Here is a 25,927-nt window from a genome sequence, read left to right as displayed (position 1 = left end):
ATTGTTTATTAATTTATTTTATTGTTTATTAATTTATTTTATTGTTTATCAATTTATTTTATTGTTTATTAATTTATTTTATTGTTTATAAATTTATTTTATTGTTTATTAATTTATTTTATTGTTTATTAATTTATTTTATTGTTTATCAATTTATTTTATTTTTTATAAATTTATTTTATTATTTATAACTTTATTTCATTGTTTTTTAATTTATTTTATTGTTTAATTTTAATTTTATTGTTTATAAATTAATTTTATTTCTTATTAATTTATTTTATTGTTTATTAATTAATTTTATTGGTTATTAATTTATTTTATTGCATATTAATTTATTTTCTTGTTTATTAATTTATTTTATTGTTTATCGTTTATTTTATTGTTTATTAATGTATTTTATTGTTAATCAAATTATTTTATTATTTATTAATTTATATTTTTGTTTATCAAATTATTTTATTATTTATTAATTCATATTTTTGTTTATCAAATTATTTTATTGTTCATCAAATTATTTTATTGTTCATAAAATTATTTTATTGTTTATTAATTCATTTTATGGTTTATTAATTTATTTTATTGTTAATAAATTTATTTTATTTTTTATTAATTTATTTTATTATTTATTAATTTATTTCATTGTTTATTAATTTATTTTTTTTGTTTCATTTTAATTTTATTGTTTATAAATTAATTTTATTTCTTATTAATTTATTTTATTGTTTATTTATTAATTTTATTGGTTATTAATTTATTTTATTGCATATTAATTTATTTTCTTGTTTATTAATGTATTTTATTGTTTATTATTTACTTTATTGTTTATTAATGTATTTTATTGTTAATCAAATTATTTTATTATTTATTAATTTATATTTTTGTTTATCAAATTATTTTATTGTTCATCAAATTATTTTATTGTTTATTATTTATTTTATTGTTTATTAATTTATTTTATTGTTTATAATTTTATTTGATTGTTTAATAATTTATTGTTTGGTATTTATTTTATAGTTTATCAATTAATTGTAGTGTTTATCAATTTTTTAATTTATTTTATTGTTTAATAATTTATTTTTTGTTTATTAATTTATTTTATTGTTTTTACTTATTTCATTGTTTATAAAGTTATTTTATTTCCTATTAATTTATTTCATTGTTTATTTATTTATTTTATTGTTTATTAATTTATTTCATTGCTTATTAATTTATTTTATGGCTTATTACTTTATTTTATTATTTATTATTTATTTTATTTTTTATTTATTTATTTTATTGTTCATCAAATTATTTTATTGTTTATTAATTTTTTATGGTTTATTAATTTATTTTATTGTTTATTAATTTATTTTATTGTTTATTAATTTATTTTATTGTTTATACAATTATTTTATTGTTCATCAAATTATTTTATTGTTTATTAATTTATTTTATTGTTTATTAATTTATTTTAATGTTTATTAATTTACTTTATTGTTTATTAATTTATTTTATGTTTATACATTTTAATTATTGTTTATCAATTTATTTTATTGTTTATCAATTTATGTTTTTGTTCATTAATTTATTTTATTGTTTATTAATTCATTTTATTGTTTATCAATTTATTTTTTGTTTATCAATTTATTTTATTGTTTATTAATTTATTTTATTGTTTATTAATTTATTTTATTGTTTATGAATTATTTTATTGTTTATTAATTTATTTTATTGTTTGTTAATTATTTTATTGTTTATTAATTTATTTTATTGTTTATTAATTTCTTTTATTGTTTATTAATTTCTTTTATTGTTTATTAATTATTTTATTGGTTATTAATTTATTTTATTGTTTATTAATTTATTTTATTGTTTATTAATTATTTTATTGGTTATTAATTTATTTTCTTGTTTATTAATTTATTTCATTGTTTATATAATTTATTTTATTATTTATTTATTTTTTTATATTCATCAATTTATTTTATTGATTATTAATTTATTTTTACTAATGTAGAATAAATTTTATTTTTACTTACGCAGAATAAATTTTATTTTTTACATGTGTAGAATAAATTTTATTTTTACCTGTGTAGAATAATTTTTTTCACTCATGTAAGATAATTTTTTTATTTATGTAGAATAAACCGTTTTTACTTATGTAGAATAAATTTTATTTTTACTCATGTAGAATAAATTTTATTTTTATTTATGTAGAATAACCTTTATTTTTATTTATGTAGAATAATTTTTTTAGTTTATGTAGAATAAATCCTATTTTTACTTATGTAGAATAAGTTTTATTTTTACTTATGTAGCATATTTTTTTACTGATGTAGAATGAATTTTATTTTTACTTATGTAGAATTTTTTTTTTTACTTATGTAGAACAAATTTTATTTTTACTCATGTAGAATAATTTTATTTTTACTTATGTAGAATAAATTTTATTTTTACTTATGTAGAATAATTTTATTTTTATTTATGTAGAATAATTTTTTTTACTTATGTAGAATAAGTTTTATTTTTTACTTATGTAGAATAATTTTATTTTTATTTATGTAGAATACATTTTTTTTACTTATGTAGAATAAATTTTATTTTTACTTATGTAGAATGAATTTTATTTTTATTTATGTGGAATAAATTTTATTTTTACTTATGTAGAATAATTTTATTTTTATTTATGTAAAATAATTTTTTTTATTTATATAGAATGAATTTTATTTTTACTTATGTAGAATGAATTTTATTTTATTTATGTAGAATGAATTTTATTTTTACTTATGTAGAATAAATTTTATTTTTACTTATGTAGAATAATTTTATTTTCATTTATGTAGAATAAATTCTTTTACTTATGTAGAATAAGTTTTATTTTTACTATGTAGAATGAATTTTATTTTTACTTATGTAGAATAAGTTTTTTTTACTTACGTAGAACAAATTTTATTTTTACTTATGTAGAATAAATTTCATTTTTATTTATGTAGAATGAATTTTATTTTTACTTATGTAGAAAAAAACATGAAAAATAAGTTAAAAAACTTTTAAACTATTTTTATTTTAAAGTAATTGTTTCTTCTATACTTCAGGATGACAAATAATTTAAGCAACTTTTATACAACTTTTACTTTTTAAGAAAAATTTGGTTTAATTTAAAATGAAAAATATTTTATGTAAAATAAATGCACGTGATGCAACAAAGGATTTTTTGACTAAACTACAAATGACAATCTCACAACGCTGTTGGACATATTGCCGTCGAACAGTTAAATAAATTAATCTGAAATAGAAAATACTTCACAAGGAGAAATTACGTATAATAACCAACTAGACGAAATCCAAGTACAAAGAACTGTTAGAACTGACTTATATACCACACATTACGAGCATATGATCCCCACAAAAAAATACTGCTGTCAAACCTAACATACTTATATGGAATAAGTTAGGAGAGTGGCAACCTTGAAGTGAGTGTCCCTAATGAAAGGGAGAAACAGACCAAATATCAAAGTCTCATGTATGATATGAAAAGAAACTGAAATCTTAGGGAGATATCAATCATGCAGATATTATAGGCGCCACAGGGTTTATGAAGAAGAACCTGAAGGTTTACCTAACTAATATTTCTAGTGAACTAAGTGAAAAGAGATCCATAAAATTGCACTTCAAGGAACAGCGCAGATATTAAAAAGAGCTCTCGGCTGATTCCAATAAAAAGCAGGGTAATGTTGGCAGCTGGTTTGGCTTCCCCATACCCAGCATTACAATCTTTAAAAAAAGAAAATTAAAAAGAAAGAAACACAGCATAACAGAGCAATACAAATGTTCATAACTCACCCACTCTTTCTGACTCTCGCTGACAACACACTTCTCTGTTAGGGCGCAACTTTGCTCAGGTGAAGACAAACAAACCAATATGGCTTCCACCGCACATGGGCTTCAAAACGGTATACACATAAACTTTTACATTTTCATACAAAACACTTTAATCTTTCGTGATCAATCACGTGACCGAATACATAAAAGGTGAAATCTGAAACCTTCTTCCTCTTTCTCACATTGCCGGGGGGGGGGGAGAGGGCTTCGGTCCCCGGCCGAACGTGAGTACAACAAACTAACAATGGCTCTCTTCTAACTACCATTTATTTCTACTTTTTTTTTTACGCTAAAGAACATACACCAACACACACCCACGACAACACATTAATACACTGAAGACTTTGCCCTTTCTTTCTCCTTTAATCGGCTTCCTTTGCCCTGGCGACTACTAGCTATAAACATGTGTTGACTGAAGCTGTTCTCTTCTCAACGAGCCAGCAATATATTAATTTCATTTCAACCTACTAACACGTTTCTCTCATCTATCAACGCTACTAACGAAAATGACAAATAAAGTTTGTTTATTAAATGGTTAAATGAGACTTCCTTTCATTGTCTTCATTATTAACTAAACTTTCATCTGTGTCCATACAGATAGGCTCATTCGACTACTAACTCTTTTCTCCTTTTCTTACAAATCATACAAATGAAGATAAATCAATAAAGTTATTATTAAATATTAGAATGAGACTTTGTCTTTCTATTTTACGAGTTAATCCAGGAGAAGCAAAAGTTGCAGATAAAAAAAAGGAACAGAATGAATTTTCAGGGATAGACATCCCACGGAACAAATAGCAGCAACTACGAGCGTTTAGTGAAACACCAAACTACTATATAATCAATATTGACCAAGAAGAAATTTTGGGATATTAATGACCACAGATCACAAGAGCTCCATTATCTGGCATAGGAAATGATTGCTATTGATATTCAAGTATATTTTGTAACATCTGACATTGGATTTAACAGGCTTATTGCGTAATATAGTAATGCTCTCTCCAGCATTGCCTGGTCATATAATAAGCTTAGATATATTGTAATTTATGCAGATTTTCTATTCATTATGATAGAGCCTGTAATAAACGCACAGTAAACGAGAACTTGTTTTTATTAGTCGCTATTTACAATAATGTACAACTGTCATGGCGTTCACACATGTATGATGAAACCCGGATGTTAGTTGGTTCAAGGGAAACTACTCTGAACCTCATTTACATATATTCAGCCAGTTCTCTATTGATTATTATATTGTACCCAATATAAATTAATTATTTCAAAGTTTTAAAAAATGACTTGGGTGCTAACAACTAGAATGTTTTGACTTTCGTTTTTTTTACGTATTTTTACTTCCGTTTTCGGTCTTGTTTTCATGAAAACAATGACTATATTTCTATTGTTTTTCAGATAATGTTTTATAGATAATCTGGAATCAAAAACGTCCCATATTTTACTTCAGCTAGCTTCCAGATATCGAACACTTGGTTTCTTAATGAATAGCCAGTGTTTATGAAACCGGGACAATTCGTTATTAAAAACGGAGAGGATGAAACATGATTTCACCAAAATGTAGCACAAATTTTAAAAAGTGAGTAGTTTATTGGACCCCCAACAAAAGAAGAGATGGACCTAGTAATTCACTCCTGTTCGTCCATTAGTCTGTTCACTTGTTTGCACTTTTCCCAATAACCACGCCTTGGATTTAAAAATTTTTTTCATAAACATTAGTCATGATAAAAGTACATTTTTGCTAGAACAGATTTTCTGGGATAACTCTAGGGGAAATTATAGCAGTAAAATTGTCCCCCAAATTGTTTATCCGTACTTTTCTTAATAACCACACCTTCGATTTTTTTTTTGCCAGAACGGATTTTCCAGGATAACTCTGGTTGATCCCCTGAGGGCATTATAGGGGTAAAATTCCCTTGCAAATCGTTTACTCCTGGAGTGGAGACCCTGCATGCTTGGCTTGTTTTTAATGTGTTCAAGTATAATTGGTTTAATTTGATTAAAAACTGTAACAAACTTCAAATGTTGATTTTTATATTTTGTGGGTTTCATGAACATGGCTAAACTAAATTTGATTTTTTTAACAGAATATCAATATACTTTACAAGAAGATTGACTTCCCTCATCAGTGTGATTAAATTAGATTTATGGGAACAAGAATGTCCACATACGTTACAAGAATATATTTTCTTCAATTACACATATTTTACAAGAATATGTTTACATTGTTATGCCCCAAAATCCACTAGAAATTATGGGAAAACGATGACACAAAAACATGTATAAAAAATTAAAAGAAATTGATCTATGATACCTATTCTCAAGACATCCGTGAAATGTATATGACGGTGGGACACATGGAAATAACAAGACAAAGCTAAATGGAAAAATCAATAAAATTTTTTAAATAAAAAATTTCAAAACAGATAGTCATCAATCTGTTGACATATGAGAGAGAAAGGAAGGGATGAGCTCACGATTCCTTTTCTTTTTACATATGCAAAGATTTTTGTAACTGTCCGTTCTTTCAGCCATATCTTTGATGGCCCATTCATTTACTTCTTTTGATTCTCTTTTCCTCCTTTTGTATTCTCCGTTATTTTATTTCTCCTTTATTCATCTCGCCTCACTCTGCTGTGCCTCCATCACTTCTTTCAATTGTCAACACTTTTCCTAGCAGTTGTCATGTCTCGCTTTATTGGCTGTCCCCTTCACACATGAGTGCTGCATATTGTACCTTCTCCTCCCTTTATAAAAATTCTCTCTCCCTCCTTCTCTGACTTTACATTTTCCTTTTCTTTTTTAAGCGCATGCTCGTCTTCTTCTTTACTGATTTTATCTCTCTATCTTTTAATTTATTTTTTGTTTTACATCGATGACTAATAAAAACAAAATAAAATATACTCTCCATCTGATAAAATTGAACATTTTCCTTTATTTCTTTACTTATATATATATATATATTTCTAAATGCATAATCCGATTTGGGGACTATGTCACAGCATGTGTGATTAAATTAGATTTATGAGAATAAAAATATTCACAAATAATTACGAGAATGTTTTTTCATCAGTATGTGTTCACATATTCATAAATGCATTCAATTTCTTGACAATATGATTTAAACGAATATGAGTTTTCTCAGGTATGTGTTTGCAAATGTTTTACTAAAACTGATTTCCGTGAAAATGATGAATCACAAACTTGACAAGAATATGGCTTTTCCCCAGTATGAGTTCTCATGTGTAGAACTAAACTCGATTTCACAGTGAAACAATAGCCACAGACTTCACAAGAATATGGTTTTTCTCCAGTGTGTGTTCGCATGTGTGAAACTAAACTTGAATTCTTTGTAGCAGCATATCCACAGACTTCACAAGAATATGGCTTTTCTCCAGTATGTGTTCTCATGTGTAAAACGAAGCTCGATTTCACAGTCGTAGAATAGTTACATACTTCACAACAATATGGCATTTCACCAGTATGTTTATGCATATGTAAAACTAAACTCGATTTCACGGTAAAAGAATATCCACATATTTCACAAGAATATGGTTTCTCTCCGGTGTGTTTTCTCATATGTACAGCTACATTCGACTTCTTAGTAGAAGAATACCCACAAAGTTTACAAGAATATGGCTTTTCCCCTGTGTGTGTTAGGATATGTTTTGCTAGAACTGATTTTCTAGAAAAGGCTAAACCACAAACTTTACAAGAATATGGTTTCTCTCCAGTGTGTATTCTCATATGCAGAACCAAACTTGATCTCACAGAAAAAGAATATCCACACACTTCACAAGAATATGGCTTTTCACCAGTGTGTGTTCGCATGTGTAGAAGTAAACTTGATTTCTGCGTGCAAGAATATTTGCAGAGTTTACAAGAATGTGGCTTTTCTCCGGTATGGGATCGCATGTGTACAGTTATATGCGATTTTTGAGTTGAAGAATAATCACAGATTTTGCAAGAATATGGTTTCTCTCCAGTGTGAGTTCTCATGTGTACAGTTATATGTGACTGTTGACTGAAAGAATATCCACACACTTTACAAGAATATGGATTCTCACCAGTATGTGTTCGCATATGTACAACAAGAATTGACTGTTTTGTAGCGGAATATCCACATACTTTGCAAGAATATCGATTTTCTCTAATGTCTTTTCCTTTATGTGGTAAAAGATTTGACAGACTTAAATCGGAAAAAACACACATTTCTGAAATGGATGAATCCACTGCAGCGTGTTTTACTATGTGTTCTGCCAATATTGATTTCTGTCTGAAAGAAGAAGAACAAACTTTGCAAGAATATAATTGCTTGCCTTTAGTACGTTTTTGCATTGTCTTTGAATTACTTAAAAATTAGGAATGACAGTTGATATGATTTCTTGTGATTTAAGATTTTCAAGTCTCTTGCCAGAGTTAACTTCTTAGTTCTATTGTCATATTAGGTTAAGATCTTCACTTCAGTGGAATTTAGCATTTCTTCCTGTTTGGAATAAATCACATTTGTCATATTGTCAATACAGTTTGTTTCCTGTCCTATGAATTATTTTATTTGCCTAAAGGAAAATAAAATGATACTAAAGTACATTTTTGCATTATTTATGAATTACTTAAAAATTATAATTGACAGTCAAATATAGTTTTTTTTTTGTCAATAGAGTTTTAACCCGCTGAAAATACTTCTTTGTTTTGTTGTCACATCAGGTTAAGAATTCATATTCAAAAATTCAAGTTCATAAAAATAACCAAAGAAAAGGAGCATCTACATAGAAAAGATTCATATAATTTCTTTCAGGTTTGTGACATTATGTCATTATCTTCTCTTTATATTAGATTGAAAAGAAAATTTGTTTCCAGAAATTCTTCTAAGCAGGAACATCTGTAAAGAAAACAAAGAAACTCAATTAAAATATGAGTTCAATTTATTTATTTGTATTTGTATTATTATTTGATTGAACTGACTGCCAAATAAAAATGCACACAATCAAATCATACCGCAAATATGAAAAAAATTGGTCAATTTGAGCAATGTTACCTATTAAGAGATGGCAGAAAAATTACAGTCTACATAATAAAATAACTGAAAAAAGTCTGGAGATTAGAATAACGTAAACATTGTAATTATAAAACCAACAAAGATGACAAGTCTGAAACAAGTTAATTATCATTAATTAAAATGCGATGTTTTCTTTTATTTCACTTTGTATTCAAAACAGAAAATTTTAATAGTTTGTTGGTATTTTTTGCTCTACAAGTGACACAATCTGCCCCTTTTTTGTGTCTAATACTCTTAAAAATAAAGAATTGAAAATAATTAAAATCTGAGAGTTCCAAAACACTATTAATAATATGAAATATGTTCAAGGTAAACATCTTGATTGATAAACTAGAAAAAGAATGTCATGCTGAGGTGGTGTAAATTGTTCCTTGGGTCAAACAGATTAGGATTGCCAGACTATAATAAATGTTTGAAGCCAAATTTTTCAGGGAAAAGGCAAAAAAAAAACCCAAATTGAAACCTGAAGCCACATTTTTAGAAATTAAAAAAGCCCAAAAAGGTCAAATTGAAAATTTTCTATATTAAAGCCATATAAAGAAAAAATAGCTATATTGAAGATGTTAGCTTCCAAATATTTGTGGTTTTTTAAATTCATTTTTTATTGTTTTCATAGCAGTAAATTTAAGACATTTCCTATGAAATTGAAATCATAAGCTTTTTATATATGCTTTTGGAGAAATGAAATTATTTTAGATAAATACATTTGTGCTAAGGAACATTGATAATACATTTTACAGTTTACATCTTATTTTTAGAGCATACTGGTGAAAGAATATTTGAAAGTGTTAGATTTAAAGAATTGTTGATAAATTTGCAGATGAATACCCTAATCTAAATCCTACTTCTATAAAAATAAGATTCTTCTTTTTTAGAGAATTACATATTGGAAAAACATTATTTCAGAATTTAAAATTGGGAATTGGTTTTGCATATAAATCGAATGTACATTTATAACCTAATTCAGACAAATCGTCTATCAAAATAGCATTTTAAGAGTATATAATCAGATTTCTTTTCACTAAGTGAGATAAATTGTGTGTTTTTGGGGGAGAAGGGATTGAAAAAATTTCATTAGCTCTACCACAGATCCTAAGTCCATGTGGCAACAGATCTCCCAAATCCCTCTCTTAATTTTATCATTAACCTTAATTTCAAGTGTTCTTTTCCAAAACAAAAAGAATAATACTTTACATCAAAGAACTAGAATGATTAGATGCCATTCAAACGCTATCTGACCAGAAAACAAGAGATCATGTTATGCTAAACTTGTATGTGAAACTGATCCCTTAATCTAAATTCTAATCTGACTGCTGTTGTTTTTTCTTTTACTCAAGTTTTTCAGAGTGTTCATACTAATGCTGGGATTATTAATCAGAATTGGGAATCAGAAAAATCAGAACTTTTTTTTTTGGGGGGGGGCATCAGAATTGGAAAGATTTTAGCCTTATTTTGGATTCTAAGAAAAATTCTTTAGAATTTTTTCTTAACAAATAAAACATGAAACAAACATGATGAATTTATTCATTAGAAGGTTGTTTATTTATAGCATACTAACAGGCTTCCTGGCGTTGCCTGGTCATAGAATATTGATAAATGTTATATTTTAATTAATGCAGAATTCTTATTGATTATAAACAAAAATAACATAGGTATTAAACATAAAATAAAATTCCTTAAAAAAATGAAGTAAAAAACGGAAAGAAACTGAGAAATGTGCATGCAAGTATTTTTTTTCTAAACAGTTCACTTCTTGTAAATAAAAGAATACTCGAGCTGTGATCAAAACCAAAACCTAAATCCAGTGAGTCAAGTACGATAACCATTACACCAGCTTGACATTACTTTTTTAAAAGTGTTTTTAAACCAACTCATATTTAACATAAAGAAACTGTCATATTTCATGACCGCGCATGTGCAGTCATGAAACAGTTGAAAACAGATAAAAATCCAGCAGGCTCCCATGTATCAATTTTTCAATTTTGACCTCTTAGCAGCCCCTTTTTTCCAGATGAAAACCGATTAAAAAGTCTGAATACTTTATATACCAAATTTCAAGCCTGTAGATAAAAATCCGTTTGACAGGTCGAGAAGTGTCCTCACACACACATTCTTATATTTATAGATGTACTAGCAGGCCGCCCGGCGTTGCTCAGTCATAAAATATGCATAAATATTACATTTACATTCATGCAGAAACTGAGACATGTGCATGTGAATATTACGTTTTTTTCTAAACAGTCCACTTCTTGTAAATAAAAAAAAATACTCAAGTTGAGATCGAAACCAAAACCTAAAGACAGTGAATCAACTACAATAACTCTTCGGCCAGCTCTTCAAAAAGTGTTTTCAAACTGACTCATACTTAACATGATGAATCTGTAATATGAACTATTCCTGAATATGCAATTGGGAAAAAGTTATCAAACAGAAAAATCCAACAACTCTTATGTACCAAATTTTCTGGATGGAAACTGATTAAAAAGTTTTTTTGTTTTTTTACATAGGAGTCATCACTTATCAAGGCCCAGAGGCCAGTCGAGGATAAGGGTTATAGAGTGTAGAGTAGTCAATGGAATAATATTGTAGTAAGCGTTTGCAATGGACACTTGGTAATTGGATTACTTAAGGGGGCAGTTCATCAAGAATTTGTTTATGTTGGACTTGAAGATAACCAAGTTGTAGTCAGCTGGGAAGCAGGCAAATGGAAGAGAGTTCTACAGGCGTACAGTTCTAAGAAAGAAGCTTTGTTCATGGAATCTACATTTTGATTCAGGCACAGATAAAGAGTGGGGAAAATAATCGACAGTGGTTTCAGCTAGACGGGTGTTTTTCGTGAAAGATTGGTGAGGGGGAACCAAGAATTGGAGCTCAGATGAGCACTTGCCATGAAAATAATGATAAAACAAAGACAGGCTTGCAACATCTCTTCTGTGGGAAAGAGACTGCAGAGAAGAGAAAAAGGGCATCCCCCACTAAGCTACAAAGTCTATTTTGAACTCTATCAAGGCAGGATAAGATGCTTCTAGCAGCTCCTGTTCAGATGTGGCAACAGTACTCCATCCTTGGATGTACTTGGCTTTTATATAGATAGAGAATTGCATCAGCAGTGGGATATCTACTGGAGTGATAGAAGGATCCCACCATTTTTCCAGTGATTTTGGCAACAGATTTGATGTACGTGTTTCAGTTCAGATCAGGAGTAAAGGTCAAGCCCAGAAGCTTGTCAAAACATGGAGCCTCCCCAAGATGAGCGCCATCCATTTCAATTGATGCCAGATGGGGATCAGAGCGTTGATGATGTAAAGATAGAAGCATGGTTTTAGATTCATTAAAAGTAACCAGCCACCTCTTCACCCATTGTATCACATGCTCAAGATCAGAGGAGAATGAATCAGAGAGAACTTGGTCATTTATTACCTTTGATTTGTTGCCATAGATGGTAGTGTCGTCAGCATAAATGTCAACAAATTATCTAAGTATGTGTTTTGAGAGATCATTGATATATATCAGGAAGAGAGTTGGGCCCAGAATGGACCACTGAGGGACTCCAGCATTAATACTGTGTGCTCCTAATTTTTGACCATCAACCACTACTCTTATGAGCCTATCAGAGAGAAATGATTTAATAATTGAGAAGACATTACCAGCTATACTTAAATAACCTATATACCAAATTTCAAGTCTGTTGATTAAAATTTTTTTTAAATATATAGGATGATAAGGTTCACACACACATTCTCACTTTTATAGATATGTAGATAGAAAACCAAGGGCCACAAGATCACGGATTAGGAATCCCATTTCCAAATTTACCATTAAACTCTCGAAGATTAATTTGTTTGAAATATTAAATTATGGTAAACAAAGTAAATACTCCAGAGCTCACTTGCCTACTCCCTTATCAAATCTTTTAAAATGTTCAAATTTCTTATTAGATATCTCACTGTCAATGCAATTCTCTATCTTTATAAGAACCAAATATGTCCTAAAAGGAAATACTGTTGCCAAATCTGGGCAGGAGCTACTCAGCGTGCCTATCTTGCCTTGATGAAGTTCAAAACTGGCTCTGAAACCTAGTATGTGACACTCTTTTCTCTTCCTTGCAACCTCTTTCTCACAGAAAAAACATTGTGAGTCTGCCTCTACACTATCATTATTTTCATGGCAAGTGTTCATCTGAGTTCCAATCTATGATCTCTCCTTGCCAATCGTTCACAAAAACACTCGACTAGCTACAACCACTATCAACGATTTTCCCCACTCTCTATATGCGCCTAATTCTAAACACAGATTCCATGAACAAAGCTTCTTTCCTAGAACTTCCCACATGTAGAATACTGTTTCATTGGCTTGCTTCCCAGCCAATTATAATATGGTAATCTTCAAGTCCAATGTAAACAAGTTCTTGTTGAACCGTTCTTTTAAATAATCCAAATTCTTTTTAACCTACACTATTAATGATTACTAAACTACCACCTTACATTCATTAACCCTTATCCAGAAGTAGCCTTCAGGCCTTGATAAGGCCTTGTAATATATATATTTAAAATGCTATCTGATGTAAATAATTTTCTAGCATGGAGCCCACGTTCTTTGCAGCAGCCTTGACAATGTCCTCAATGTATTTGTTCCATTTCATGTTACTATTAATATTTTTTCTTTATATATAGGAGTAAACATTTATCAAGCCGTGGAGGCCACTTTAGGATAAGGGTTAATGAGTGTACAGTGGTCAAGAGGAACATGTCGTAGTCATTGTTAGTAATGGAAATTTGATAAAGTGGATTACTTAAGATGATGCCCCATTAAGAATTTGATGTGGGACTTGAAGACAACCATATTACAGTCAGCTGGAAAGCAGGCACACAGAAAAGAGTTCCCCATCACAGATAAAGAATGGGGGAAATTATTGATAGTGGTTTCAGTTAGACAAGTGTTTTTTATGAAAGTTTAGCAAGGGTGAACCATAGATTGGAGCTCAGACAAACACCGGCTATAAAAATAATGATCAAGTAGAGACAGGTTTGCAACGTCTTTTCTGTGGGAAAGAGGTTGCAGGAAAGAGAAAAGCCCCCCCCCCCACTAGGCTACAAAGTCTATTTTAAACACTGTCAAGACAAGATAAATTCTTTCTAGCAGCTCCTGCCCAGATGTGGCAACAGTACTCCATCTTTGGACGTACCTGGCTCTTATATAGGTAGAGAATTACATCAGCAGTGAGATATCAACTGGAACGGTAGAAGGATCCCACCAATTTTTCCAGTGACCTTGGCAATGGATTTGATGTACGTGTTCCAATTCAGATCAGGAGTAAAGGTCAGATCCAGAAGTTTGTCAAAACATGGAGCCCCCCCCCTCCCAGGAGACGAGAGCCATTCATTTCAACTGAATAATAAATAATGCAAATCTTTTCTGTTCTGTTTTTTTTACCCGTTTTTTATAATTTTGCCCATTCATAATTCTCTAAATAAACCGTTTGTAAAAATAATTCCACATTTTTACAACAATGTTTTTATTCTTAGTGATCCTAGTTTTCAATTTTATCACTTTTATTTCGAAGATCGTATAAAAAATATTTCATACACGTTCATACACAGAAATATATTACATTTGAAATTTTTTTTGAGAATTGTTATCAGTAAAATTACATGAAATATTTTTAAATTATATTATTTTTTGGTGAAAATAATGAATAAACAGAGCTTTATTCAATGATAATATCGTTAGTTCGAGAAATTAATTTTTATTCAAGTTATATTAATTTCATTAAGACGGATTTTAAGGGCTATTTTTCTTACTGATATTAAAAAGAAAAATTTCTTAATTGTGAACATCTATGATGCTTTGTTTCCATTAAAAAGCAAAAAAAAAAAAAAATTTTTTTAATTTGGAGATTAGGTGGCAAAATACTCTCGATTCCTATATCACATAAAAGGAAACAAATTTCACTAATCACCGTTATGTTAGGTGTGTCAGAAATTTCGTGAAAAATAGTGAATAATTCCACCCCATCTTTCCAAGCTTATAACTCCTCGAAAAATGTAATTCAAGCCCTAATTTTTTTTTCAATTAAAGGGGCAAGGACCAAGGTTTCATAAAAAAAAAAATAACAACATGTTTTTTTTTAAAAAAGGTTTTAAACTTCGGACTTTACAGGTAAATTTCTAAAAAACACTACTTTTTTTGGTTTTAAATTTGAATATATTATTTATTGACCTTTTTTTCTCTTCAATTTGTGCCATATAACACTTTGGTGAGTAAATTAATTATTTACTTTTTAATAGACATTTCAAAATAGGAGGCGTGAATTATTCGACCCCCTGTCTTTCCAAGCTTATAACTACTCGAAAAATGTAATTCAAGCCCTAATTGTTTTTTCAATTAAAGGAGCAAGGACCAAGGTTTCATAAAAAAAAAAACAAAAGAAAAAACAAATAACGTGGTTAAAAAGAGGTTTTAAACTTCGAACTTTACAGGTAAATTTCTAAAAAACACTAAAATTTTTTTGTTTTAAATTTGAATATATCATTTATTGACCTTTTCTCTTCAATTTGTGATATATAAAACTTTGGTGAGTAAATTAATTATTTACTTTTTAATAGACACTTGAAAATGGGGGGGGGCGTGAATAAAAAAAAAAACGTTTGTCTAAAATATATTCGGTTTATTGGAAAGCGCATAAAATTTCACATTGACCCTGAAAATATCGTAAAAAATAGAATCAATAGAAAAATTTTGATAGATTTTTAAAGTTTAAAAATTGAAAAATATTGAGTTCGTAAAATTCATTAGTTTAAAAAAAAAATATTTCTATTACTTTTAAAACAACTTTAATAGTTTATTTTGGATGTATAATCCATAAAGAAAATAAACAACCCACTTTAAAAAGAGAAATTACGAGTTTTTTTTATATTTTATTCGCAGTTTCGTGTTAGGGGTGTCAAAAATTCCTACAAAATTTCTGATACACCTACCGTTATGTTACTATGCCAACAATATGTAAACAGTGATATCGGTATTTCAGAAGTTAAGTTTTAAATAAGTAGAATTTCTTTTTCCAAAATAAACAATATAAACACAACTTGTAAGTAGTTTTCCGGATATTAAGCAATTTCATTTCTTATGTTTCAAGTGTTGGCGGCCTGGCCATATTTGTACGCACAAGCGCGCATCGAGAGTATTTTGCCACCTAATCTCCAAAACTTTAGCAAAGGTGATTTTTTGTTTACACAAAATACATTTCCCCATATTATTTCAATCAAGATATCGAAAAATTAATAAGTTCATTATATTCTGTGATCGTTATTTAATAAATACTGAATATTTCATTAAAATCGCTTGATTTCTTGAATTTTAGTCAATTTTTAAGTGAGGGAGAAGTAAAAATGTGGCGATTCAGAAGCATGGGTGGCCCTACCGGTGTCGGATGAAAACCTAGCCTTCATGTGAAAATGTTCCGATTACCAAACCGGGCTTCCTGTTTTAATTTTAAATAAATCTGTAAAATATATTCAATAAAATAAATAAATAAAAATGTGTACAAAAGTTTGTATTGTATTTCACGTCAATTTGTTTATTTATTTTAAATCAAACTAGGAAAACCGGTTTGGTTTTCACATCGATATTTTCACCTGATACTATTCACCACCTGATACCATTACGGTCGCACTTGTTAATTCGAGATCACCTATCATTTGTTCCCTGATTTAAATAGAAATAATAATATCAACTCAATGTAAGTTGTTGACCTTAGGCAAATATAAGTATAAATGAATAATTATTTTACCTGAAATCATCAAAGAGGTAGACACCGTTAGAAAATATCTTTAATTTGCTCCTTTTAACTTCTGCGAACCTAGATTTCCGGTCAATATTTTGAATTTTAACATTGATCTGTTTTAATTTTACAGTAATATGACATTTAAAAAAAAATAAGGTCTATCCCCCCCTTTTTTTATACAGATGGTTAAAAAATAAACATTACTTGATTTTTTTTTTTTTTTTTTTTTTTTTTAAACTCTGTCGTATTTTTCTGCAAACCTTCATTTCCGGTTATTTTGAATAAGCAAATCCCACTCTAAAGTTTGTATTATTATTATTATTATTATTATTATTATTATTATTATTATTATTATTATTATTATTATTATTATTATTATTATTATTATCTATTTATTTAAGTAAGTATTAATATAATTTCTTTTTTTTTTTTTGCCCTCAATATTGTACATTTTTTTTTTTATCGATGTTCCAAAAAGATGTCACAATTCTATTCTCTCAAGAAATTATTGAATCAAAAAGAAGAAATTCCGTAAAATAAATCCGTAAAATATTTATTGTTGTTATTGTTAAAAAAGTAAAACTCAATAAAATAAATACGGGTTTGTTTTACTGTACACATAGGGTTATGGTTAACTTTCGTAACCCGTTGTTTACAAAGCCATTTGCCGGAAGTGACGTTTTATCTACGGATGGTCAAAACCGTATAGAATGAACCTTTTTTTTTTTTATATAAGTTTTATTCAAACAGGCTTTATTGGACTTTTTTTTGTATTTATTAACTGTTTTATTCTTTTTATCAAACAAAAATAGAATTTTTATATTGACATATTATGGACTGTTTTTCAAACATCGAAATTTTAAAATTAGTTTTATTTAAAAAAAAAAAAAAGAAAGACGGTGTTTTTTTTTAAATTAAATTCTAAACTTTATTTGAATTTTTCAACAAACTTTTACAGAGATAAAAAATAGACTTTATAGATATTTTATAATTTATTTTAAATATATTTAATGAAAAGTCTTTGTTTATGTTAACTCTTTAACAAATTTTTGCCTTCATATAAAAAAATAGACTTTATAGATCTTTTCTAACATAAAATTTAAAAAATTTTTAAAGAAAAAGTTTTTTTTTTTTCATTGTTCATGTAGTTAACTCATTACATCATAAAAAAATCGTATCCAATACATTATATTCCCAAAATAATTGCTTTTGATTCGCCGCCGCCAAAGGAATTCTTGTAGATGACTATTAAAATTTGCATCAGGTCCATGAGGGGGACTAGCGACGCTAGTCCCCCTCATGGACCTGCATTTATTTTTGCAAAGACTCCACACCGTCTTTCTTTCTTTCTTTTTTTTTTTTTTAAATAAAACTAATTTTTAAATTTCGATGTTCGCAAAACAGTCCATAATATTTCAATATAAAAATTCTATTTTTGTTTGATAAAAAGAATAAAACAGTTAATAAATACAAAAAAAAGTCCATTAAGTTCAAATACAGCCTGTTTGAATAAAACTTATATAAAAAAAAAAGGTTCATTCTATACGGTTTTGATCATCCGTAGATAAAACGTCACTTCCGGCAAATGGCTTTGTAAACAACGGGTTACGAAAGTTAACCATAACCACACATAGATTTGAAAAAGTTGTCACAAAACAAATATAGAACAAATGAATGTTATCAAAGGCAAGATAAGTTACTTTTCTACCCAACTGAATATGTTTTTAGTGTTTATATTTAATGTAACATGTTTATTCAGCTCGAAAAAAATATAGTGTTTACCGATGTATTGGAAAATTCAAAATGGCAGCCGACTCTCTCTCTCTTGGAGACGGTAAGTTTGGGAAAAGGAGTTATAAATAAAAAAAAAACAGCCAAAATACTGTTAAAAAACCCGCCGAATATATGTCAGCCTATGTCACGGTAAACATATATTGAGCGAGTTTCTCACAGTATTTTGTCTGTTTTTTTTTTTTTTATTTATAATTCATTTTCCCAAATTTACCGCCTCAAAGAGAGAGTAGGCTGCCATTTGAAATTTTCCAATCCATCGGTAAACACTGTATGTTTTTCGAGCTGAATAAACATGTTACATTTAATATAAACACTAAGAACATATCCAATTGGGTAGAAAAGTAACTTATTTGCCTTTGATAACATTTATTTGTTATATATTTGTTTTGCGACGACTTTTTCGAATCTATGTGTATAGTAAAACAAACCCATATATTTTTTTGGTACTTCTATACTCTATCGCCGAAACTGGAGACGCCATTTTATTTCGAGCACCTGTCGATTAGAGTCAGGAAGAAATCAGTATTTTAAACTATGGCCAAAGTTAGAAATAAATAACAAAAAAATTAAACTAGATAAACTTCCGGAAAGACTATGAAAAAAAGTAAATAAAGAAAGTGAAAGAGAACATATATCCATAATTGTTTAATTGGAAATGTTTCGATTTAATTAATGAAAACTGGAAAGTTTTTTTTATTTTTTATTTAAGTTAATTTATTCTTTCCGGAATCATTCTCCAGTTTAATTTCCTGTTATTTATTTCATGCTTTGGCCATAGTTTAAAATACTTGGATTTTAACGGCAGGTGCTCAAAATAAAATGGCGTCTCCAGTTTCGGCGATAAAGTGTAGAAGTACCTATTTTTTAAATATACAAATAAATACTGTTAAAGAGACTATGCCCGACTTTTAGTCTGAGATCAAAGTTTATTGCCCGTTTTGTCCTCATCCAAATAAATCCTTCTAGACTGAAGTAATCTACATCGTTGTTTTTTATTTTATTTTTTTAAATTACATTTTCACCCCAAACAAGGCACATTGCCACTTTGGTGTAGGAGGCTACTATTAGGGACATAAGCTACTGGGGTACTATGTAGGGAATTGGGCAGCAAGATGTCGGTTCACATTACACTTGAACTTCTGCATGTCAGTACAGTTGGGGAAGCAGGGACTTGGAAAGGAATTCCAAAGTCTAGCGGTTCTGGGGAAGAAACCACTAAAGTAGAAAGCTCTCTTACATCTAGGGATCTGTACTGTATAGGGGTGGGATTTAGCTGCTTGTCAGGTTTGTTGAGGGTATTTATGTTGTGGGGGCACAAGTGCTTGCAGTTCATCAGAGCATTCACCATTAAAATACTTGTAGAACAGGCATAGGGATGCAACATTTCGTCGGTGGGACAGAGACTGAAGCTTAGATGACAGTTCAGGACCTATCAGGTTTGCAACTCTCTTTCGGACCTTGTCTAGGAGTGAGAGACTAATAGCAGATGCACCAGCCAAAATATGACAACAATACCCCATACATCGGCGAATGGGGGCCTTATAGAGGTACAAGATACTTTCAGACGTTAGTAGCTTTCTAGCACAGGATAGAGACCCTAGCTTCTTTGCAGTGGTCCTGGCAATGCTCCCAATGTAATTATTCCACCTTATGTGTCCTGTGAACGTTAAGCCGGGTGGAGCTACATTTTCTCCAGATTAAGAACCGACTTTCATGTCTGGAGCCCAAAAATTGACAGTTTAGCAGAAACAGGTCACTTATATATATATATATATATATATATATATATATATATATATATATATATATATATATATATATATACTAGCAAAAGTACCCATCGTTGACTAGGTTCAAAAACAGCCTACAGAAAATGGACTCTGATTTATGAAAGTATGATAGGTTATGAAAAGGAAGGGTTGTAAAGAGATAGCTCTAAATTTGGGGGTATCAAAACCAAAGCAAAATATGATGAAAGTAAAAATAGATAAACCCCATAATTTATTATGCCATACCTGAAACACTTATCACTATATTCTGTGGATCTATATTAAAAAACCTTGTTAAACTTTGTGACATATTTCCATTCTATGGAGGTCAGGTGCGAACGAACACCCCATAATTTTATACTACCATATTTCTTCAAACTGAAACATAATTATCAAAGTATACTTACGCAGATAGATATGAAAAGTCTTTATTAAAGTTTGTGCCTATTTCCATTCTATGGAGCCAGGCGCGAATGCAGACCCCACAATTTTATTATACCATCCCTATTTAAGTTAAAACATACTTATCAAAGTATTATTATGTAAATCTATATCAAAACACTTGTAAACGTTTTTTTTTAATTTTTTATTTCCATACTTTGTGGACCAGGCACGTACGCAGACCCCACAATTTTAATGAATCATAATTATGCCAGATCAAACATACCAATTCCTGTGTCTCCTGTGTTTCTATCATTATATGTGATCAGTTTTCTATAATAGTCAACCATATAGGAGCCTATTCGTGACCAGACACACACACAGACGTCCAGCTTTATATTATATATACAGGGTGGCGCAAATCTCTCACGCGTTGATGTGTTTAGGTGATAAAAACTTCAAGTAATTTACTAATATGTTTACACACAAATAATACATTTACCTGGCAATTTTGTTTACATTAGTTTTTTAAAAATGATATCCTTTAAATGGCCACCATTTTCAGTTTCACAAAGACGGGCTCTAGTTATGGCATTTTCCATTACACTTCTTAAAATAATAATCTTTAGTTCTCCGATTTCATGTCTGATATTGTTTTTAAGTTCTTGGATTGTTCTTGGATTCCTCACATATACTCTTTCTTTAAGATCACCTCAAAAGGAAAAAAGTCAGGGGCTGTCAAATCCAGTGAACTTGAAGGCCAGTTAAAACCAGGATAACTGCTAATTAAACACTTGCCTTAGGAGTGCCATACTTTGACGAGCAGTGTGGGCAATTACACCATCTTGTTGGAACCACTTTTCTGGGTTGTCCTGAATAGCTAGTCTTAAACAATTTTCAATCATTTGTTACCGTAACCGCAACACTTATTCATTTTCGAAAAAATAAAGACTTATCACTCTTTCCGAGGTAACACCACACCATACGGTATATTTTATTGGATACAATTCATGCTGATGAACGATTCTTGGATTTTCAATTGCCCATATTCGGCAGTTTTGCTTATTCACAAACCCTTATTTTGTCTATTCACAATGAAAATGGGCTTCATTGCTCATGAATGAACTGCTTATGGATGAACTCATTTTGTTCTCTGGTTAGTTGCTGAATGAGAACAGCATAAGCTAAGCAAGACTGCAAATCTGTAGGTTGCAACGCCTGCACCATTTGAATTTTGTATGGAAACAGGTGTAATTCCTTTAGAATTCTTTGAAGTGACTTTCTGGACATTCCAATCTGAGTGGCCCATCTTCGAGTTGAAGTGTCTGGGTTTTCAACAATGCTCTCCTCTACAAGTGTTACATTTTCAGCTGTACATATTGAACGTGGTCTGCCAGTTCATCGGAGATCACTGACTGAGTCCTGCTGCTAAAACTGTGTCACAATAAGATCAATTGTGCTATGATTGGGAGCTTGTCTGACATTATAATGCCAATGATAAGCTCTTTGAGTCAATATTATGGAACAACGATTTTTGAAATAAAGCTCAATAATTTTGGTTCATTGCTCAGTGCTAAATTTTTCTATGATCAATTGTCAATGTTTTATCTGCAAAATTCTGAAAAACATAAAGAAAAATTTATTAATTGTAAAAGTTATTACTGATTCAAAATAATCTGTGACTCCTGCGCCATCCTATATATATATATATATATATATATGGGTAAATATCAATCAAAATGAGAAATATACAGCAGTCCCTAAAGCAGAATTCAAGTTTGATTTTTATTCATATTTTTATAGGATGACTTGTGCTAGTTAATAAATTAATGGAAGAAAAACTTCTTTTATACATTTTTTTTGATAAAGGAGTCACTATTTATCAAGGCCCGGAGGCCACTCGAGGATAAGAGTTAATGGGTTTTTGATTGGTTTTTAATGAGTTTTAACTGTTATTTCTTGCACTGACATAAAATTCTAACTTACCTGTCTAAGTCTTCAAAATCTAAGTTTAGGTGAATCTTTTAATCAATAGCAGACATTCTTTTACTTTTTTCTCTTGCACTAAATATACTTTGTTATTTTCAAATTTTATTACCCTAAAGCAAACATTGAGCATTCTTTTTTTTTTTTATAAAAGAGAGATTTAGATATAATTGAATAGGTTAAAGCACGAACGGCTTAAAAGAAACTACTCTGTGATTAAAGAATATAAAAAAGAAAATAGTGGCAATATGTAAAAAGTTCAATTTTATATTGTAACCCCTCGTTGTGAAGAAGGTGGTTAGAACCCCTTTTTATCTGGAATTCTTAGCTCGTGTCGTCTAGTCTTCTCCGAGGTTGTTACATGAAATCTGGTATGCTGAAAGCGAATATCAAAGCCACAGGCAGGAAGAAAGACAAACTCATGTTGACTAATCGACAGTGTTAATTTTCAAACTTATGTACAAATGTTTTTACAAATATCACTCAGTTTTTTGTAAGTTTTTTCAAAGCCTCAAATCTCTTCACAGACAGCGACAGACGGTTGGATGAGGAAGGTGGAGGGGTCATGTCTCTTTGGGAACAGTCACACACTTCGAAAGTCCTTCGGGAACTCCCTAATTTCCGCACGACAGTCGTATATATAGTGAGGTATGTGGATCGGGTGGAAATTTTCCCCAGCCAATATGATTTCGCCACAAAATCGAAAGCTTTAGGTTTTTGCGTGTGTGCAATTCTCAAATCTCAGTTCTAACATCTGACTTTGAGTTCACCAAAGCCAGACAATGTCATCAACTTAACTGCAAAACATATTTCTCTGGTTTCAAACAATATCTATTTTGACATGAAATAAAACACATTTATCTTCTCTATCTTAAATCCTTTGGTTATCTGGCGTCACCTGGGAATGATAAGCATAGTTCTAAAACTCCTTAATGGGGGATTACGTCACAATATGCATTAAAAAGTAAATTAGAATTTTATTCCTGACCAAAACCGATTCACTGTTTGAGTACCAAGTAAAATGAGCCAAAAACGTGTGATTTTATTCCCTCATGTGAAACTGTTTCCATTCCCCTGGTCAATATGCATAACAGTTAATAGCAATGGAAAGTTACAAGAATGTGTAAAAACTGAATGATGGCATTACCATCTCATGGTGCCTAATTTGATCACAAACTTTGGGCTACAAGCAACTTAATATACACGTCATTAGTGTAGATGAGATACTTTAGCCCAAAGCACTTTTCCATTTTTTCTGCATATGAAATTGCTTATATAGCATATTCGTTTAATCCCAGTGCTAGGAATCTAATTCATGCTAGAACTTTTAAAGAATACAAACATGTTTACAACTCTTTACTGCGTTTTATAAATTTGGTTCAATCCCCAACTAATAGGAATAATAGCAGTTAAATCAAACACTTTTAGATTCCATGGAACGATAAAATGGACTATTCTGTAGTTCAACTATTTTTTGTATGGAAAGTTTGTTGATATGGATCATAGATCGTTCATCAATGAGTTTTTGACAAGACAAAAATCTAGCAGTGACAAAAGGAAATATTGTGTTACAAATTTGTGTAGGAATATGTGGAAGGTGAGCTATGGTTATACTAAGTACAAAGTGATATGTCCCACAAAAAAAAAATATTCGTTTAAAGTAAATGAGCAATAATCTAGTAAGTTACTTTACTGAATAAGAGTTCATGGTCGCAGTTGGTATATCCTTAATCGTGAGGCTTTCGGTGTACCTTTTACAAGCTTTATCCCAGACTGGTCTACCAGTCAGTATTTATAGCATAACGAGCCAATCATATTCTTGTGATAAGGAACTGAGATGTACACAAAATGACAGTGAACCTCACTCTTATAACTAGAATACTCAAATCCCTATATTCAAATCTCTTTGTTTACATCATGTCATGCTGTCCATGTAAAATAAATGATTTATAACAAATATGTACTGAATGTTGTGTACAGTGGATGTTTTTTCTGTAGTATATATAGGATGTATTTCATTAATACCATACTACATCATCAATTCTGATCGAGTACATGTACATCTCTCTCTGATTTTGATATATTTTTATCATTATTATATTAGTCTATCATGTTTATGCTTATTCCTCTTATACTATTACTGGACAATTTGAATAAAAACGATACTGTATTAGCAGAGAAATGTTAATTTTTGAGACTCTTTTCTTGTGTGCCTTTTTATCGTTTGATTTAGGTTAATTATCAATCAAAAAAACCCGGGTACTGTACAATGGAATTATTATCGTATAGTATTTATATAAAATTCATATCATGTGCCAAGAGGAAATATTCTGCAGCAAATTAGTGTAGGAATATGTGGACCGACAGTCCAATGTTTTGGCTGATATGTAAGCCCTACAATTGAGCTTATTTCAATGATAGAATATTCCATAAACTACTTTTCTCCAAAATCTGAAAACTTTAATCACCAAAGCATAGAAACTAAAGAAAGAATTAAAAGAATTTTTTTCTGATAGTCTGGGAGGATATTTAAAAAATAAGTGCCAAGTTAAAATTAAAACAAAATATTCAATCAGTTTTTAAAAAGAAAGGAAATGTTCCATTCATGTCATTGAAAATTTAAAAAAAAAATGAAGGTATTATCACAAATGGAATAAAGTAAATGAGCTTTGCCTATAGTCTGTAAAAAAATATTAGTTCAAACTTCTCCAGAAGATTGAACTATGCACTAAAGGATTATGACTACCCTCTGCTTAGTCTAGAGGAAAATTTTTTCAAAGTTTAATTTAAGAGATAGCCACCTACAAATACTAGTGGACGAAGAGTTCTCAAAGCTACCTATAAAAGTTTGTACAAATTTAAACATATTCTGTAAACATACACTGTTGTAAATATACCAGCATGTTTTCTTAATTATGACCGTCCCTTCAATGTCACAACACTTGGTTGTAGTTTTGTTGCACTTTTAAAAAGGTAAAATTTAATATATTCAACACTGCTCCATTTTTCTCTCGTTTCTGTAAAATAAATAATTTGAAGAATTTTTTTTTGTTTTCTCTTGAACAAATTTTGTATTACAATCAATACAATTCTGTTTTTGAAAATCAAACTGGTGATTTTTTTCCGTGATTGTAATTTTTTGTTAATTTCTTTTGTTTCCATTAATATGACATAATCAGCAGGACAAAGGATATGAGTTCTCCACACACACACACACACACACACACACACACACACACACACACACACGAAGAGATAAAGAGAGAGAGAATCAAAAGAGAACAA

The 25,927-nt window shown here is 29.5% G+C and overlaps 1 protein-coding gene and 1 long non-coding RNA gene across 2 annotated transcripts in view; one reads left to right on the top strand and one right to left on the bottom strand.

Moving 5' to 3' along the window:
* Window positions 1–16,963, bottom strand: part of LOC145247425 (uncharacterized) — a 32,936-nt gene extending 15,973 nt beyond the window's left edge. Inside the window, exon 1 of the long non-coding RNA XR_013863261.1 lies at window positions 16,719–16,963. This is a non-coding gene — a long non-coding RNA (uncharacterized LOC145247425). The remainder of the gene's footprint in view (window positions 1–16,718) is intronic.
* A 122-nt stretch (window positions 16,964–17,085) lies between these two features.
* LOC145247225 (uncharacterized) overlaps window positions 17,086–25,927 on the top strand; it is a 73,432-nt gene continuing 64,590 nt past the window's right edge. Inside the window, exon 1 of the mRNA XM_080108851.1 lies at window positions 17,086–17,112. The gene's annotated coding sequence lies outside the window, so the exon portion shown is untranslated. The remainder of the gene's footprint in view (window positions 17,113–25,927) is intronic.

This window comes from Euprymna scolopes, chromosome 25, assembly GCF_053919585.1.
Source record: "Euprymna scolopes isolate OS-2025 chromosome 25, ASM5391958v1, whole genome shotgun sequence".
Classification (NCBI taxonomy): Eukaryota; Metazoa; Mollusca; class Cephalopoda; order Sepiida; family Sepiolidae; genus Euprymna; species Euprymna scolopes.
Note: the sequence above shows the minus strand (reverse complement) of the source record. Positions and strands in the feature narration are given on the sequence as shown.